This window comes from Galeopterus variegatus, unplaced genomic scaffold (assembly GCF_000696425.1).
Source record: "Galeopterus variegatus unplaced genomic scaffold, G_variegatus-3.0.2 Scaffold6324, whole genome shotgun sequence".
Classification (NCBI taxonomy): domain Eukaryota; kingdom Metazoa; phylum Chordata; class Mammalia; order Dermoptera; family Cynocephalidae; genus Galeopterus; species Galeopterus variegatus.
Window position 1 is genome coordinate 32,869 of NW_007732435.1, and position 19,835 is coordinate 52,703.

The 19,835-nt window shown below is 37.4% G+C and overlaps 1 pseudogene; it reads left to right on the forward strand.

Moving 5' to 3' along the window:
• Positions 1-31: 31 nt before the first annotated feature.
• LOC103606124 lies at positions 32-19,123 on the forward strand (annotated as a pseudogene).
• The last annotated feature ends 712 nt before the right edge of the window (positions 19,124-19,835 follow it).

The following is a 19,835-nucleotide window of genomic DNA, read 5'->3' on the forward strand; positions in this document are numbered from 1 at the left end:
TTTTTTCCTCTCGCCTCCTCACAAGTAGCCTGTGGGGACGTCTGGTCCCTCAGCTTTCCTTGACTTTTTTTGGTCTGGCTCCCTCTTTAATTTGATTGGAGCCAGATGCACAACGGATACTTACAAAACCATGTAAGGTACGGACAAAACTTTGGGAACATGAAATGAAATGTTTAATTTGTCGTGGTAGCATCAGGGAGGGAGCTTTAGAGGGCTTAGTAGACGTTTGCTGGAGTGGAAGGAGGGGCGCTTTCTGGGCTGCGGGGGGAGATGCACACCACGGTTTGTAAAGATCTGGAACTTGCGTGGCAGTTGGATGACATGTGGTAGGGTTTCTGGGGCACGGCAAAGAATTTGTGGTGGCAGTCCCACTACCCGATGGAGATGGTTGGTCCCTATCGGTTTTCTCTCCCCCCCATCTCCTTTACCCTCCCGCCCCCCTCAAACAAAACAATCCGCCCTGGCAGAAGATTCTTCCAGCCTGAATCCAGAGGAATATTTCAACCTCTCCGAAGCTCTCTGGCTGATTGTACGGCTGCTTGTTTTGGAAACCTTCTCCCCGTGCAGCTTCTGTGGCCCCACTGTCCTGAATGCTGTTCTGTCTTGCGGATCTTTCCTTCCTGGTCTCCTTTTGTTGTTCTGCCTGACTCTCTGAAATGTGGGTGTCACTCAGCGTTCTGCTCTTGGCCCTTTTCTTTTCTCACCTTCTCTGGGCTTCCTTGGTAATAACACCCACTCAGGTGGCTTCAACCGTAAGGGATTAGATCGCCCGTCTCCAAGCCGGACGTTTTTCCATGATTCCAATTATGTGTATCCAGCTAATTATTGGGTGTTTCTACTTTCTCTTCCCTGTAGGCCCCTAAGCTCAAAGTGACCTGAATTGACAGATCTTTAAAATAAACTGGAAGAATGTTGGTGATCGACAGTGCCACCAAAGCAACAAACAAAAGGGTTTCCCTATATTACTTCTCCTCTTTAGACTCCCATAGCTGAGTACTTCCCGGCCAACTTTTATGGATTCTACATTCATGACATTTTCATTTTCCTTCCTTCTTACTTAGTCTGAGGTTCTCGTCTTACTTGGACTACTGAAGTCATTTTCTTCAAGTGTATCATTCTTCATACCCCGAATCACCCTTCCTGCTGCTGCTAAAATGATCATTTGAAGACTTGTGTTTAGTACATTCTGCTACTTAAAACTGTTTGCTCCATTTTCTCTCAGTTAAAGTCTGCCTTCTCTATTCTGACTTATAAAGGCCCTTGAGGATCCAGACCCTACCTAATATTTCTTTGGTCTCTGTTGCTGCTCTACTCTGTTTTAAACTCCTTGTTCTATTGACATTTTTTCAACAAGCCATGCTACTTGAGCCTCTGGGCCTCTTGGGCCTCACATTATTATATCTCCATTGCCATTACTACATACTGTTTCTCTACTCACTCATATGTCCTCTTCTCTGATCTTTCCTGACCTTGTTTCCTATGTCATTGGTTACTTTGCATTTTTACATTTGCATCTCTACATTGTTTCTCTCACTTTAGAAGCCATTTCTCATAGTCTCTGCAACTCTTTAATATATGCACAGGCAAAACCCTCTTATTGAACTCATAAAAATTATATATATAGGGCCGGCCTGGTGGTGCACTGCTACAGTGCGCCGCTTGGGAAGCGTGGCGGCGCTCCCGTGAGGGTTCGGATCCCACATACAGACCGGCCGCTCACTGGCTGAGCAAGGAGCGGGGGCAACACCGAGGGTTGCGATCCCGTTGCCGGTCCCGGTCCGGTATGGGCGCGACACTGAGGGTTGTGATCCGTTGCCGGTCATGAAAAAAGACAAAAAAAAAAAAAAAAAAAAAAAATTATATATATATATATTGAGGGGAGGGTGGGCAGGAAGAGGGAGAGAGAGAGAAACATTTTGTTTTAAATGATTATGGCATATTTATTTGCTAGTCTTTTCATATAGGGCCAAGAGTTGGGGTGTGTGTGTGTGTGTGTGTGTGTGTGTGTGTGTGTGTTGAATAGAGTTCCATGTCAAGCTTATTCTGAGTTCTAGTTTTGGTGTCTTTAGAGTGGGACAGAAACTAAAAGACAGTGAAGCAATCTGAGATAATCTGTTTTCCCCCCTAGTCTTTTATGCTTTCCTCACCTATACCCACTTCGATGGCAAAACATTTTTTATGACTTTTTTTTCTTTTCAGAATGTTCTACTTTGTTTTCCTAGAGCAGAGAAACTCTTTGCACTCATAGTTCATCATCATATCCTCACATAGTTATAACAACAGTTATACCTGGAATTAATAGATTAAGGAACAGACACTAAGATCAGGCTTATAAATGTGGGCATCTATGAGCAGATAATGAAGTCACTTAATTTTGCACTGAAGTACACATCTGATATGAAAACTGTTTTTTGAGAGAAAGTTTAGAGGGGAAGATAGGGAGTTGATCCAATACAGAAAAGAACCAAAATGAAATGGTTAGGGGCACAGGATCTGGAATCAGACATGCCTAAATTCATATTCCTACTTTGCCAGTTTCTGACTGTGGGCAACGGTAGCTAACATTTATTGAGTTAGTATGTGCCAGACACTGTTTAAGCACTTTACATATACTAATTCATTTAATTTCCATAAAGGGTACTTGAAAAACCCACCTACGTTTTAGTAAAAGGCAAAAGATTTATACACTCTGAAGAGAAACCAGAGTATTCCATCCATGTTTTAGTTTCAACTAAATGTTCTGACTCACAGTATTGTCATTGGCCACACTTGGCATTAGATTCACTCAGAAGGTTATAGGACAGGAGCACAGCTTGCCAACAGAGAAGCTTCAGCTGTTCCTCTTGTGTGGGAATAGTACTTGGAGTTCACACAGCAGGTCTGCCTGGGAGTTTTCTTCTTTGTTCTCTCAAAGGGTGGCTCAAATGCAAGGGGAGAGATCCTCATTGTTTATTTATTTATTTATTTATTTATTTATTTATTTATTTATTTATTTATTTATTTATTTATTTATTTATTTATTTATTTATTTATTTATTTATTTATTTATTTATTTATTTATTTATTTATTTATTTATTTATTTATTTATTTATTTATTTATTTATTTATTTATTTATTTATTTATTTATTTATTTATTTATTTATTTATTTATTTATTTATTTATTTATTTATTTATTTATTTATTTATTTATTTATTTATTTATTTATTTATTTATTTATTTATTTATTTATTTATTTATTTATTTATTTATTTATTTATTTATTTATTTATTTATTTATTTATTTATTTATTTATTTATTTATTTATTTATTTATTTATTTATTTATTTATTTATTTATTTATTTATTTATTTATTTATTTATTTATTTATTTATTTATTTATTTATTTATTTATTTATTTTTTTGTCCTTTTTGAGACCAGCCACACCACGCTCAGCCAGTGAGCGCTGTGAGCGCACCGGTCATCCCTATATAGGATCCGAACCCGCCGCGGGACCGCTGCTGTGCTCCCAGCGCCGCACTCTCCTTAGTGTGCCACGGGCTCGGCCCAACTCATTGTTTTTTTAGAGGAACTTATTTTTTATTTGAAACTCACTGACTGCACATATTTATGGGGTACGGAGTTATATTTCAATACATGTATACACTGTGTGATAATCAAATCAGGGTAATTAGTATATTCATTATCACAAAATTTTGTCATTTCTTTGTGATGAGAACATTTGATCTCTCTTCTACCCATTTGAGAACATAGAATAAATTATTGTTGATTATAGATGCCTAGCACTACTATGCACCAGCAAAACTTATTTTTCCTATCTAGTTGTAATTTTGTGCTCACTAACCAGGAGATCCTCATTAATAGGGTTGGGATCATTCTGAATTAGAAGTTTTATCCCATAGCAGCCATAGACTTTAGTTTTTAGGGTTTTTTTTTTTGGCAAAACAGAAAAATTAAGTAATTAATTAATTTCATTTTAAATTAGGGCTGTCTTTAGGCCTGGCAGGATCTTAGACACTGTTGTGATGACTCTTTCTCTCTCCATTTGTGGTTCCTACATTTCTTTGTGTTGGCTTTATTCACATAGGCTCCTTCTACAGGCGGAAAGATAACCATCAGCACTGAGCTTACATCCTCTTCGTGATGACTCTTTCTCTCTCCATTTGTGGTTCCTACATTTCTTTGTGTTGGCTTCATTCACATAGGCTCCTTCTACAGGCGGAAAGATAACCATCAGCACTGAGCTTACATCCTCTTTTTTCAGCAACCCCAATGAAAAAGGGGCTTCTCTCTCTCTCAGTAGTTCCATAAAGGGCCCAGGATGAATTTCACTGGACTGTCTCTGGTCACGTGTTCATCCTTGCACAAATTCCTGAGACTGATGCAATGCAGTGTACTGATTGAATAGTCCTGGGCCATGTGCCCACCTCTGGAGCTGTCATTTAGACTCTATCACACCCAAACCACATGGCCCAGCAGTGGGGAGGGATGGTTTCTCAAAGGCAAATCAGGGTAGTGCTACCAGCAGAAGAAAATGAGGAACCATAGACTTTACGGTAGTCTGCTAGTAAATATTTTATCAGATATAGTTGTGTACTTGCTCTTCCTTAGAAGGGGAGATAGTCACTTATGTAATACAGTTTGCTAGAGACATAGACATAGAGACATCAGAAGGTTTAGGTAAAGAGCTATGGAACTTCAAAAGTGAGAAAGAATACTCCTAGCTGGGGAGATTAGGGAAAGCTTCAAGGAGAAGAGGTGATTTGCCACAGGCCTGAAGGGTGGATAAGATTTAGGAAGATTAGGAAAGGGCATTCCAGGCAGGAGGAGCAGCAGGAGTAAAGGAATAAAGAGAAAGGTGTGTATAGGAAAGAGTAACTTCAGGTTGGCTGTAGATAAGGTTCATTTCATTTTTCAGGAATTATGAACAATAAGGAATTTTGCAGATATTCAGAGAACATGCTGCTCTTTTAAGAAAGTTTTGGAACACTGATTACATGCTGTGTTTACTAATTTGGGGAGTGTACTCATGAAGAAGACATGGTGCCCTAGGAGAGCTTGCAATCTAATAAATATGCACATACAGAAAATAACTATAAGAATGTTATGAAGAAGTGTGGGAGCTGTGAGAAGAACCACACTCTTATATTCGTAGACTATTATGCTATTTTTGTTTTTTTACTCTTTCTTGGTAGTACTGTCTGCCCTTTGGAAAAATGTTTCAAAGGATCTGTTTTTTGTTTCTGAAGCTGTCAGTGATGGGGCTTTCAGAATATTTAGTTTATGTCAGCCCTTTAATTTGTTTTTATGTTGCTGGCAAAGGATCCAAAAGTATTTTATAGAGTGTGAGATTAAAATAATGAGAGGATGTTTGCGGGCTGATGTAAACAATCTTCAGAATGCCAAGCTGTCAGACTTTCATTTTTTCCAGGTCTAAAAATGAACCTTATTTTCTCTAGACACCTTCTCTTCACTGACCAGGAGACTTGATCTTCAGAATTTGTTCTGAAACCCATTATAGCTAGATGGTGAAAAGAACGTATCCCTGTATATTAATGAGTTGCCCAAATAGACTGCTATAAATATGCCTTGGACGTGAATATTACACTGATTATTCAAATTTCTTTTTAGCTTTTTCAGTGGCACGAGAAACTAATCTGATCAGTAATAAAGAAAAAATTAAAGAAAATCATGTAAAATAGTAAAACTCTAACATTCTATAGGTTCAGTTATCTTTGGCTAAATTATGAGGTATGACTATCTGACCTTTCCTTTTTTTTTTTTTTTTTTTTAAACAAAAATAGGCTTTAATTAGGGTGTTTTGCTCATTCTTTTTTGGCCAGGGTTTTTATGAAGTCCTGTATAGCTTTGTATTCAGAAGCCATTCTTTCATCAAAGTCTCACTAGCATTATCGGAACTTAAACTTCTGGGACGGAATTTATCACCAGTGATAAAAAGACTAAAATTAGCAGAAGGCATATATTTGTTAGCAATGATGACATCATAAATAGAATAGTTTGGAACATCTTAGCCTTACAATAAGAACTATCACTACTACGTATTAAATAGGTATAGTATAGGCACTGGATCCTCTCATCAAATAAGATTGTGTAAATGAAACCATTTTGAAGAGAGCAAAGCATAGCAGTTGATCCTTTTGGGGGTTTCTGTCCAAGTCAGTGCCTATTTCCCTTGTGAGAGTATGCCAACGCCCCTCCAACCCATTTCATGGGAGTGGGCTCACTGGCAGTCATGTTAATGTTGTGTAACGGTTAACCCCTAAGCCCTGGCCCAAGCTTTTGGCCTCTAGGTGCACACCTGATTCAAGCTAGGCCAGTTGGATTCTCTTGATGAAGAGCTGAGACCAAATGACAGCTAAAACTGTATTTATTTTATTTTTATTTTTTATTCATTTTTTTTCCTTAATTTTATTTTATCAATATACAATGAGGTTGATTATTGTGGCCCATTACTGAAACCCCCCTCCCTCCTCCCTCTCCCCCCCTTCCCATCCAACAATGTCCTTTCTGTTTGCTTGTCATATCAACTTCAAGGAGTTGTAGTTGCTAAAACTGTATTTATAATTTTGGAGCTTAGAGGTAGCTTTATTCAGTATATGGATGGAGAAGCAGAGGAAAGTCAGTCTTCCAAGAGAAAAATAAAACAGATGAGTGACAAGGAGAGATAACTTCTTAGTTCCTGACAGCTGTCTATTTCTGGTTCCAGTCCAGATTCATATGACATACCTGTACGCTTATAACAAATTCTTCCTTTGGGTTTAGGTTAAGTCAGTGTGGTTTCTATCACTTTAACAATTTTGACCAGTACCAGTTAAGGTGCTGTGCTCATTTATGGTGACATTATTATCATTATTAGGAAGTGTGGGCTGGATAATTGGCTGCTATTTTCTGTACAGAAGTCAGATGATATCTATGAATTTTTGTTCATTTTAAAAATTGGTAAGCTATGTTTTACCACTCTGCCTTTCTTTTTTTTTTTTTTTTTTCCTTTTTGTCTTTTTTCGTGACCGGCAACGGATCGCAACCCTCAGTGTCGCGCCCGTACTGGACTGGGACCGGCAACGGGATCGCAACCCTCGGTGTTGCGCCCGCACCTTGCTCAGCCAGTGAGCGGCTGGTCTGTATGTGGGATCCGAACCCTCGGCGGGAGCGCCGCGGCGCTCCCAAGCGGCGCACTGTAGCAGTGCGCCACCAGGCCGGCCCACTCTGCCTTTCTGATGTGTCTTCACTATAGAACACATCCCCCAAATAATATGAATGGAAATTTACATCAAAAATTAGTAAAATATATGAAATTTCTATGTAGTGGAAGGGATAATACAGTAATAGCTAATACTCTGTAGCTCATAATTTGTGCTCACTATTGTTTAAAAAATAGCAAAAGTGTAAAGTAAATTGAAAAATTTCTTTTTAGTAGAAATTTTATGTCAAAGTGTATGGCATATGGATCATTTTGCAGTAAGAAAAAATATGGCAAAGTGACTAAAATAATTTGAGAATTGTCTTACAAAATTATGATCCTGTGTTATTTACGCTTTCCAAAAGACAGTAGTTTTTGTGTTTAGACTGCTAGTAAATACGGTATCAGCAGAATAAAAAACTTGCATTTTGGCCCGTGTTTTTTCATTGCATTATGGTTTAATGAAATCCATAATTTCTCTTGTTGATATGACAACAGAAAACAAAGATAAAATCACAACAAGAATATTGTTAGTACTTTAGCTGTGAAGTAATCCAGGACTGATGATTATAAAACAATATCTCATAATGTTATGCAATCAAATCAAAGAGAATTATGTATTTATTTAACCTGAAATGTCACCAGCAAGGAATTGACTTAACTCATGAGAAACATATCAAATTATTATCATTTATACTCAAATATTACCAAGGCTATGGGGACAGACTTGCTGTGTTTGCAGTTTGACTTTGAAAAGCACAGCCTAGAGTTATGTTCACACATTTTCATTTTACGTATGCGAAGCTTACTACCTAGATGGATATCACCTATAAACAGAACTGTTTTTTTAAAAAGTACTAGATCTTTCTTCTAAACCACACGGCCAGCCTCTTTTACTTTAGTTTTGAAAGCAAAGACATGTATCCTTTGAAATTTAGTACCGCAAATGTCCTGTTACAGAGAAATCTACCCAAAACATCTAAGCCCAGATCTACAAGTGCCTATAGGATAATTTCACCAGATACCCCCAAGTATCATCTGAAATTGGAATTCTTCTTAGGGAACTTATTTTCAGCTTTTTATAATTCAAAACTCCTGCAACTTTCTAGACCCCTAGCAGTATTTTCACTCTGGTAGTTTCCCAGCTCCAGTTGTGGCATTTGGAAAAAGAATGGTAAATGAAACCAAAGAAACAAAAAACCAAATGCAAAGAATTTTATTCAAGTGGCCAATACTAACTTGGCTAAAGTATGTCTGGAAAAACTGTTGATGATTTATACTTATTTTTAGATATGTCAACCAGGAAAAACTTGGTGTGAAAAGAATTCTACAGAGGAAAAGGCCTTTTTCTTTTTCATTATCTCAGTAAGTGTTAATGTGTTAGAGTCAACACTCTAACACTTAATTGGTATAATTAAGTTCAGTGTCTGACTACAGTGGCTGAAATCCCCACCATCACAGCTTTTGTGGAAGCACTGCTTTCTCCATATAATGTTCTTTTAGAACTCTAATATTCTTGAGTGAGAAAAAATGATAAGCACAGATATACTTTATAATACTGCTTTCCCCCCTGACAAGGAGATATCTTGGGCAGCCTGAGAACTTAGAGGAATTGGTGAGGAGGAAGAAAAACTGCCAGATACACCAAATTAACATTTATTGAGCACTTACTTCATTCTCAAGTGCTGTCCAAAAATTTCTGTGATGATAAAAATATCCTGTATCTGTGCTGTCTAATTCAGTAACTACAGCCACATGGCGATTACTGAATAGCTGGAATATGGCCAGTATGACTGAACTGAATTTAAAATTTTATTAATTTTAATTTAAATTTGATTCAAATGGCCACATATAACTAGTGGCTACTGTATTAGCACATTTCTAGACACAAAACACCACATATATTTTCAGTTTAATCCTCACAAGAATTACATGAAATAGGTGATATCATTACCTCCATTGCACAAGATCTGGGAACTGAAGTTCAGATAAAGTAATACTTTTATGTATCCCACATGTATGAGTGTTAGAGTGGGATTTGGGCCCAGGTCTGAAACTCTGCCTCTGAAGGTAACATTTCTTACTGTTTATGTTGCTAAGCCTTAGCCATATTCAGAAACTGCCTTTCTCTGGCTGCTGTGGAGGAAGTCATGAATTTAAAAAATATATACAGTTTTTCTTATTTGAAAGTACTGTAATTTATGCAGCAAAGGGCATTATGTAACTTGAAAGACATTTTTCCTAAGGGCTGTGCCCTTGGGATTTGACCCCTGATTAAGAAACTCCTTGAAGCTTTCCAGTGAGGAGTGTTAGCTGGTGAGTGAGAGAGGGGATGAAGGGCAGCGATGCGGAGGTTCTCCAAATTGTCCCTTGGGGATTTCTTCCTGGTCAGAAAACTCACCGCACCCTTCTTGCAGTGAAGAAAACCAATCTCTAGGCAATTAATTTTGTTTTAAAAAAATATTTAGCTGTTAATATAATAGAATGTAAATATTAAATATTATAATTATCTCTGTAACCACGCTATTTAACTTGTGCTCCACCCCACCACATGTGCAGATCATATTTATAGCCAGAGAAAAGTCACATACAGAAACAACCTGATTGGTTGCAGTTGGAATTTGCCTTGAGTGGTCATGTTTTGGCAGTTTTCAGCCTCTGATTGGCTGAGACTCTTCCACTTGTTATAAGATTGTACTTCCATGTTAGGGTACGATCTGTTTACGTTTCAAGTTGGATTACATTTCATTATATACAGAGAAACCTATAGGCCAAACTTAAAATGTATGGAGGCAGCTTTAAGCCCAGCTTGTTTCAGGGTGTTCTCAGTTAAGACATACATGAAGTTCAAGCTGAGATAGCCTGTCAGCTCCATTTCAGGTGAACCAAACCAATACTACTTTCTTTGTCAAAGTCCATACAGAAAAATACATTATCTTCTTATTTTCAAATGAGTACATACTAAAGAAAAAAGTTGCTATGACTTATAACTTATGACTGTTGAAAATATAACTAGACAAAAATTACTATTGGCTATTAAAATTCTTCATTGATGGTTTAGTTCCCCATACTGGTGAGCCGTCAAAAAAAAAAAATCTTTGTTGCTAAACTGCACATATTTTCAAATTATAATACAATGTTTATATAAAATATAGTTAACATAAAATACATAAATTATATTTACAAGACATTGTCTTGGGAAGTGTAATTTAATAAAGATTAAATTTGAATAAAATTCTCTTAAGACAAGCATTTCTTTTACTACTAATGAGAGAGAATTCAAACTTTTTGTGAGGAGAAAAAAAGTTCCGCATTTCTTGGCGTGTTCCAGAAGTCCAATATCTTTTAGATTGACAGGAATTGACCATAAAGGAACTGACTGCTGTGGTGTCCAGCCCGGAGAGGGGCTCCCCTGGATCCACTGGCCTCAATGACCTTCAGATGTACTTGAGATGGGTAAACACAGCCTGGCAGATCAGGAAGCCTGAGTGGAGGGGAGGGGACAACTCTGTCTTAGGACCCAGGCCCACTCCTGGGGAAGGACCATCAGGGCTTGGCTCTTGGCCTTCTGGCAGGTCTGGAAAAGCTCCTTGTGATGTGGCGATTCTCATAACCTCTTCTAGAGACTCCAGCATTTTTAGCATCTCTGCCGTTACCCTTTCTTGTTTAAAGACTTGAGATCTCTCTTGCTTTAGTTCTTGAACCACGGAAGTTAATTAATTCATCAGTATTGAGTGGGTGCTCTTTACCTTTCTGTAAGCATCTGTAAGGATGGGTATATTTAAAGACTCTTTCTCTTGCCTGGGATCCCCTAAAGATTACTCAGTCTCTGCACACTCCACTTTAGCAGCGCTAAGCTTTTTAATACATTGGCAATTCTCCTCAATCTGTGCAGTCAGAGTTTCTGAGAGCTTTTTAAATCTTACGTAAAGTCGACTTCTAACAGATTGAACAACTTAACAAAAATAAGAGACCTACCAATGAGCTGAAGACAGGTGGAAGCACCAGTTTTCCTTCGGAGGCTGTGGAAATGTAGTTGTGGACTCAGGTCACTGGGCAGCAGCTCCACCCCCACCTCACTCGCCTTCCCAACGATAAGCCTAAAGCCAGGCTCCACAGAGGATGGCAGCTTCTTTATGACACTGCAGCCACCATAGGACTCTGTTCAGTAACCCTGGATCCAACAGCCACAACAAACCCTGGACAACATGCCAACATTCCACCTGGAACCCAACCAGCATCTGGCATCCTGGATTGGTCAGTTATAGGGTTTGTGGTGGCAGGATATTTGTAAATAAAAATATGCTTGTCTCCATTACTGTCTAGTTCTTTACCTCTTATCCTTCTTATATAAATACAAAATTAAAAGATAGTGAAATGTGTCAATCTTAAGTTTATGACTTAACACATATTTAGAATTTTATATCCCCTACAGCATCCAATAGGCTTGTCAGTATATGAATTATGGCCATTAATACAGGAAGTACACCCGCTTGTAACTTTTCAATCAGTGCCCACCCACCCCACCATATACAACCTACCTTTCATTTGAATTAACATACATCAGTTTGGCCAGTTTTTCAAATACATGAAAATAAAATCAATCATGATGTATACTTTGATGACTGCCTTTTTGCTCAAAATAATATTTTATTTATCTGTCCATTTTTTGTGTGTGTGGCTAAGCAGTTTACTCTTTTTATGGCTAATTTGTATGAATAAAGTCACAAAATATTAGTTTTCTTCTTAATGGATATTTAGGTTGTTTTAATTGTGGGGGATTTAGGGATGAAGATACTATGAACATTCATGCACATATCTTTTTTATAAACATATATTTTTATTTTCCTTGAGTGAGTATCTGAGAGTAGAAATGCCGGGTAGTAATATACTAAGTTTTTTAAAACAGTTTTATTGAGGTATAATTTACATGTCCTAAAATACATGTCCATTTAAATAGACAATTCTTTGATTGTTTTGGAAATGTACAGCATTTTGCCACTACCACCACTACCCAATTTTAGTACATTCTCATTCCCCCCAAAAGACCTAACTTTACTAGCTGAATTTGACATAGTCTGTTCCTCTTCTTCATGAAATACTTCTATCATTTAGCTTCCAGTTTGCCATATTCTTCTGTATTTTTTTTTTTTTTTTTTTACCTCTGACCTCATTAGCCTTTCTATCTCTGAGGCTGGTCTGTGTTTTTCTCCAGGACTTTGTTCTTGAACCACTTTTTCTTTAGCAACTCACCCCCTTGCTGACCTTGTCCAGTATCTTGGCTTTAAATACCATTGACACTGTCATGATATTTACCTTTATTTATCCACATCAAACTTTATAATCCAGATTCACTCCCACCACAGCTGTGCCCATGCAATCTCCATGTGGGTGTCTCATGTGCCAAAACCAAACTCTAGACTTCTCCAAACCTTCTCCCCCAAACCTGCTCTTGGTCTCCCCTTTTTCTGTAATAACAACTCCATCCTGACAGGTGTAGATGCCACAGCTTTGTAGCATTTCTTGACTTCCCCTCTTCTCTCTATATCTCCATCCCCTCAGCAAAGCCCCCATCCCTAGCTTCAGAATATGCCCACAACTGACCACTTCTTGTCTCCACCTTTTCTACCTGGTGAGCTCCATCATCACCTCTTCGCAGGATGACTGTGGTACCTCCTAACAATCACCTTCTCCTGCCCTCACCCCTGCAGTCGGTTCCCCATCCAGCACCAGAGTGACCAGTGAGGTCACTCCTTCGCTCAAACCACAACAGCTTTGCACTCAGAGTCCAAGCCACAATGTGCACATCCCCCATGAGGTCCTCCATGACATAACCCCTGGTGACCTCTTTGATCTAACCGGCTGCTGGGCACTTGCTCACTCCCCTCCAGCCTTATAGGCCTCCTAGCTGCTCCTCCTATGTATTGAGATGCTCCTGCCTCAGGGCTTTACATTTGCTGTTTCTTCTGCCTTGAATGCCTGCCCCTGACAACCACATGGTGGACTCCGTCCTTCCTTCAGGCCTCTGTTCAAATGTCACCTTGTCAAAGAGGTATTCCCAGATCCCTTGTAGAACAGGGATGACCCCATTAAGAACAGGGATGACCCCTCCACACATCACCACCCCCAACCACCTTCCTGCCTCATTTCTCTTTACAGCTTCATTAGCATTTGACATGCAAAGACCCATTGTTTGTGTATTGCTTCTCTTTTCTCACTGGATTGTAAACTGTATTAGGGCAGATATTCTTTTCTATTGTGTACCTGCTGTATCTCCAATACCTGTTACCTAGTAGTCACACAAAGAATGTTTCTTGAAAGCATGACTAAATTACATGAGGACAAGTGTATTACATTTCCACTGCAATAACTCTGTGACTTGCTCCAAATCTGCATGTGGACCTACATGTTAGCCTTTTCCAGCCACTCCTTAGTCTTCTGGACTCCCTGGGAAAAAATCTGTAGGCTTAGGAAGCTTTAACAGTAAATAGTAGAAAAAAAGCTAAGAAAATTATTGTTGTGTGGCCTATCACTCCTCATGCCCATGTTCTCCTACTCAGGAGAATCTTCATCTCTCAAACACTAGCCCCTTTCTCTCCTCAATTTTACAGATGTTTCACTCAAATGTACACAGAGCAGGAACAAAATTATCATGTTCCTCCAACCTTTCACCACATCTGATGATCAAGACCCTAATTTCAGATGACTCACATATTACCCTTCCTACTGTGCATCTGTCACGGCACATGATTGGGACATTGACCAGTTGTAATTGCAGTGTCAGAAGTCTCCCAATGACTTCCAAAATTATTTGGTATCTTCCTGTGCCTTGATCATTCATTCATTCTTTCACGCTTCATATTTCAGGCCTTCCCCCTTTTGAATCTTATAAATTCTCACATTCTTCCTCACTTTCCACAAATTTGATGTACTCCTAATACACTGTTGCTTTAGGTAAGCAGAAGAAATATTTTGGCTCATTGCCACTAAGGCTGCAACATCCCTGCATTCTTAACCATTAGTGACTCACCTCCTATTTAAATTGAAAAGTTATTTGGTTTCTTTGGTTCAGTCTAATTATGTCATTTCCTTCCTGCTCTCTAGAGAGTATGCTATTATTGATTACAAATTTAATCCCCCTAAAGGCAACCACCTCATCCTTCCCCATGGAACCACTTTAACTCATTAAATCTCCTCATTATTGAAACAAAAACCTCCCCTTAACCAATTACCTGTAGTTCCTGCCACAAGCCTTTCTTCCCTCCCCACAATGAACCTGAAAACATTAGCACACATTTAATTAAAATCTCCTCACATCCTCTACACCTAAGATTTACTGTTAACACCAATGGTCTCCATATTAATAAAACTTGAGTAGATCACAGTATCTCCCCATAATTAAATCTAATGAGTGTTTCTGTATTTTTATTTCACATGGAATAAAAGCAGAATTGGACCATGACCTCCTTTTGGGATTATTACTTGTCCTAAGCGTTTTTGACATCTCTCAGGCTCCTGACTGCTTTTAAACTATCTGTTCACTCTTCCTAGTGTTCTTCCCAGCGTCCTGCCTGCGTGTGTTATAGGCACCTAAAATAAAATTATCTCAAAGTGAATTTATTAACTTCCACCTACCCAATAAATATTCCTAGTCTCCAATCTTATGTAATGGCTCCACTAAATATCCAGGGATTAATCCTTAACATAGACTCTCAGAACTACATAAACAAAATCAAGCACTGCTGTTAATCAAGCACTGAACACTGTTGTTACTCTTTATGTCCACCCATATCCAAACATATATTTTCACCCCATACTCATTATGCTTCTGTTTTGGTTTAAATTGTCAATTCAGAGATTCCTTCTTTAAACTTCTACCTAACTAATCATTCCCACTCCTCCTTGTTGTTTTGAATAGAACTTTACTTCTCCTTCAGGCCATTGATTTAATTTTTCACTATACATTTATTTGTTTGTTTTTTATCTCCTGTGTTTCCTACTAGACTAATTGCAGAGCAGTCAATTGCAGAAATATATGGTATTTCCCATTGGTTCTTACTCATGAACTATAAATCCACAAAAATTCCATATTCACAGTCATCTAACCTGCCCCCATATGGCCTACTACAAAATGCCTTCAGTTAGATTAAAAATTATCTTTAGATAAAAATGTATTGATAAAATAATAAAAGTTAGATCCTACTGGTAAAAATTTTGCCTGTTGCTCACCAAAATAAGATAAATGGATTTATTTTTGGACTCTTTATTCAGTTCCATTGCTATATTTCTATCTTTTATCTAGTGCCATGCTGTTTGATTATTGTAGTTTTATAATATATTTTGAAACCAGGTAGTATAATGCCTCCAGCTTTGTTATTTTTGTTCAAGATTGCTTTGGCTATCTGGGCTCTTTCATGGTTTCATACAAATTTTAGGATTCCTTTTTTAATTTTGAGAAAAATATAATTGGAGCTTCTATAGGAATTGCATTGAATGCCTTGAGAAATATGGAAATGTTTACAATATTACTTTCTCCAATCCATGAGCATCTTATATTTTTCCATTTATTTGTGTCTTTATCAGTTTGTTTCATCAATGTTTTATAGTTTTCAGTGTACACATTTTTTACTTCCTTGGTTAAATTTAGTTTTAAGTATTTTAATCTTTTTGAAGCTATTGCAAATGAAATTGTTTTCTTGATTAATTTTTTTGATAGTTGGTTGTTAGTGTATAGAAATGCTACTTGCTATGGTCTGAGTGTGTCTCCCAAAATTTATGTGTTGGAAACTTAAATCCCTGAATTTATACACTGATGGTATTTAAAGATGGGACTTTTAGGAGGTAATTAGCACTAGATTAGGTCATCAAGATGGGGCCCCCATGATGCAAGTGGAAGAGAGAAGAGAGACCTGAGCTGGCATGCTCTTGACCCCTCACCATGTGATGCCCTCCACCATGTTACAAAACAACATGAAGGCCTTCACCAGATGCTAGCACCATGCTCTTGAACTTCCCAGGTTCCAGAGCACTAAGAAAATTTTTTTCTCTATAAATTATCCACTCTTCGGTGGTCTGTTACAGCAAAAGAAGAGAGACTAAGACACTTCTGATCTTTGTAAATTGATTTTGTATCCTGCAACTTTACCAAATTTGTTTGTTAGTTCTAACAATTTTTGCTAAAGTCTTCAAATTTTTCTATATATAATGTCATGTCACCTTCAAAGAAAGACAGTTTAAGTTCTTTTAAAGTAAAAAGAATAATGCCTACAAAATAAAATATTTGCAAACCATACATATGATAAAGGGCTAATATCCAAAATATATAAGGAACTCAAGTAACTTAATTATAAGAAAACAAATAACCAGATTATAAATGGACAAAGAACCTGAATATATATTTCTCAAAAGAAAACATACAAATAGCCAAAAGTTCATGAAAAAATGTGCAACATCACTAATTATCAGGAAATACAAATTCAAACCACAATGTAATATCTGTTAGAATGACTAGTATCAAACGTATGAAGGATAATAAGTGTAGTAAGGGTGTGGAGAAAAGTGAACTCGTGTACTGTTGGTGAAAATATAAATTAGTATAGACATAATGAAATATAATAGGGTCCCTCAAAATATTAAAAATAGAACCACCATATGATCCAGCAGTTCCACATCTGGGTATATGCCAAAAGGAAATAAAATCAATATGTTGAAGAGATATCTGCACTCCCAGGTTCATTGCAGTATTATTGACAATAGCAATGTATTGAATCAACCTAAGTTCCTTTGAGTAGGGAGAACAATGTAATTCACAGTCTTACCACCTTATAATAGTCAAAATGTCCAATTTTAAACAAAAAATATAAAACGTGGAAGAAACAAGAAAGGATTTCTATTCACAGAAGTTTTAACAGAAATTGTCTCTGAGAAAACCCAGACATAGGATTTAGTAGAATAAGACTGTCTTAAATATGCTGAAGTAGATTAGAAAAAAACCACAAAGAGCTAGAGGAAACCAAGGGAATGATGTATGGAGAAAGGTAGTATATAAATAAAGAGAAAGACATTAAAAGACACCAAAAAAAGTTGTGTAGCAGAGTGTAGAACAAGTGAAATGAAAAACACACTAGAGGGTTTCAAAGAAAAATTTGATAATAGGACAATAAAAAAGCCAGTAAAATTGGTCAATTAAAATTTTTAGTCCGAGAGGCACAAATAAACAAACAAACAAACAAAAAAAAACAATTAAAAAAATTCAATACAGCCTAAGAGACCTATTGAAAAACATCACATGTATTAACATATGTATAATGAGAATCACAAAAAGGGGAGATGAGAAGTGGGTAGAATAAAATATTTGAAGAAATAAGAGCTGAAAGATCCCCTAATTTGTTAAAAGACACATATTTATCTACACATTCAAGAAGCTCAACAAACTCAACAAACAAATTCAAAGAGATCCACAAAGAACCCCATTTTAACGAAATTTTGAAATCAAAGAAAAACGGAGAAGTGATTTGACATGTACAAGGGATCCTCAATGAGATTACAACAGATTTTTCATTAGAAACTAAGGAGACCACAAGAGTAGAATGACATTTCTAAAGTGTTTAAAAAAAAAAAAAAATGAACCCGTCAACCAATAATTCCATATGTGCCAAAATGGTCCTTAAATATGAGTAAGAAATAAAGACATTTGCACATAAACAAAAGTTGAAGTTTATCACTAGTTTACTTTCCCTTTAAGAAATGTTAAAGGGAATGCTTTATGCCAAAATGTTAAAACATTAGACAATGACTCAAAGCCATATGATAAAATAAAAATCTCCAGAAAGCATAACTATATAGGTCAATACTTAAAACCCAGTATACTTGTAATTTTGTTCAGCAACACCTCTTTTTGTTTTCTACAGAATTTAAAACACAAGTGCATAAAATAATTATAAATCACAACGGAAGTTGGCAAATACTTGAAAACAAGTAAAAACAAAAGCATAATATGTTTGCTAAACCTATGGAGTACGGCAAAAAGTGCTCAGACGGAAATTAATAGGTTAAGTGGCTACATTAAAAAAGAAATAACTCAAATCAATAACATAATATTACACTTTAAATACCTAGAAAATTTAAGTAGAGGAGCTACCTAAACCCAGAGCTAACAGAAGAAAATAATAACCGGATGAACTCTCGCCATAGCGACTGAGAGTGCTTTCTTCCTCTTCGGGGTGCAGGTCCCAGTATGGTCGACGACGCTGGTGCTGCTGAGGCCGAGCAGGACAAAGGGACTCAGGTCTACTCACTGGAGAGGCTGCTTAGGTGACCGCTCCCGCCACCTCGGATTCGCATCCGGCCGTGGTGCAGGAACTGAGCGACCCTTTGGTGTTCTACCTGGAGGTGTGGCTGGCAGATGCGATCTTTGCCCAGACCGAGCCCTAATTCCAGAAATGGAATGGATGAGTCAGGCCCTGCTGATGGTGGACATAACGAGCTCCAGGAACCTCGTGGAAGTCACCGTCTTCAGCCAGCCCCGGGTACAGAATCAGGTGAAGAGCATGCTCCTGAGCCTGGCATCATGGCACGGAGAACATTGTGCCCAAGCTGAGAAGATGAAACAACTTGAGGAGTTTTTGAAATCCCGTTCATCAGATTCCCACACTCCTCAGCATCCTATTGCTTAAAACAGCATGATTATTGTTAGGAGCATTACAAGAACAGTCCTGCTTCTGCTACTAGAGCTCAAGATAAGCAAGTATTCTTAAGTCTCTGCATTCTTTTTTTCTGGTGTCTTGATGGATAATGGTTTGTTTTGTTGCAAACGTGAGTTTGTAGAGCTATTCTAATGAAGAAATGGATTATTTGTCCAATGACAAAGATCTTTGCTCACTTAAAGCAAATTTATAAATGAAAAAAAAAATAATATTTGAACAGAGGCAAAAAACATAAAATAGAAAAAATAACAGATCAACAAATTTGACAAAGACCTAGCTAGATTTACTAAAAGGAAAAAAAAAAAAAAGAAAAGAAAAAGGAAATAAACACAAAAAATTATAACCACAAATAAAATGGGGGCATTACTACCAACGTTACCAAAATAATGACACTCCTCAGTGAAAAGCTGAGAAAAGTCTCAAGGAGTTTTCCTCTCATGTAATTAAGCTGGGGTCTCCACAATCAGTATCTTCAGTCACAAATAATTTCCCTTCGTTAGGCAATGTGCACCAACTTTTTGTTACAATAGTTGAAAAAACCCAGAAAGTCACACTTTGAGTTACTGGGGTGGCCACATGATCTCAATGAGAGAGAGAGCATCATAAGAAGGTAAATAGCTTCTCCTCTAAAGTGATAAATAACAAAATGTGCTTGAGTTAGAGACAGAGCAAAAAAGGCAGAAAGTCCCTATTCTCATCTTGCTGACATCTTAGTAAGGAAAAGCAGATACTAAACAAAATAAAATAAAAGACATAGCACATCAGGAGGTGAAAGGTTTTATGGAGAATTATAAACAGAAAAGTGTGGGGAGTGATTCATGGGAAATGAGGGGCAATCTTGATAGTAGTAGTCAGGGAAGGGCTCTCTTGAGGAGGGGACACCTGAACAATGAGAATACCTGGGAAAAATCTTTACAGGATGAGG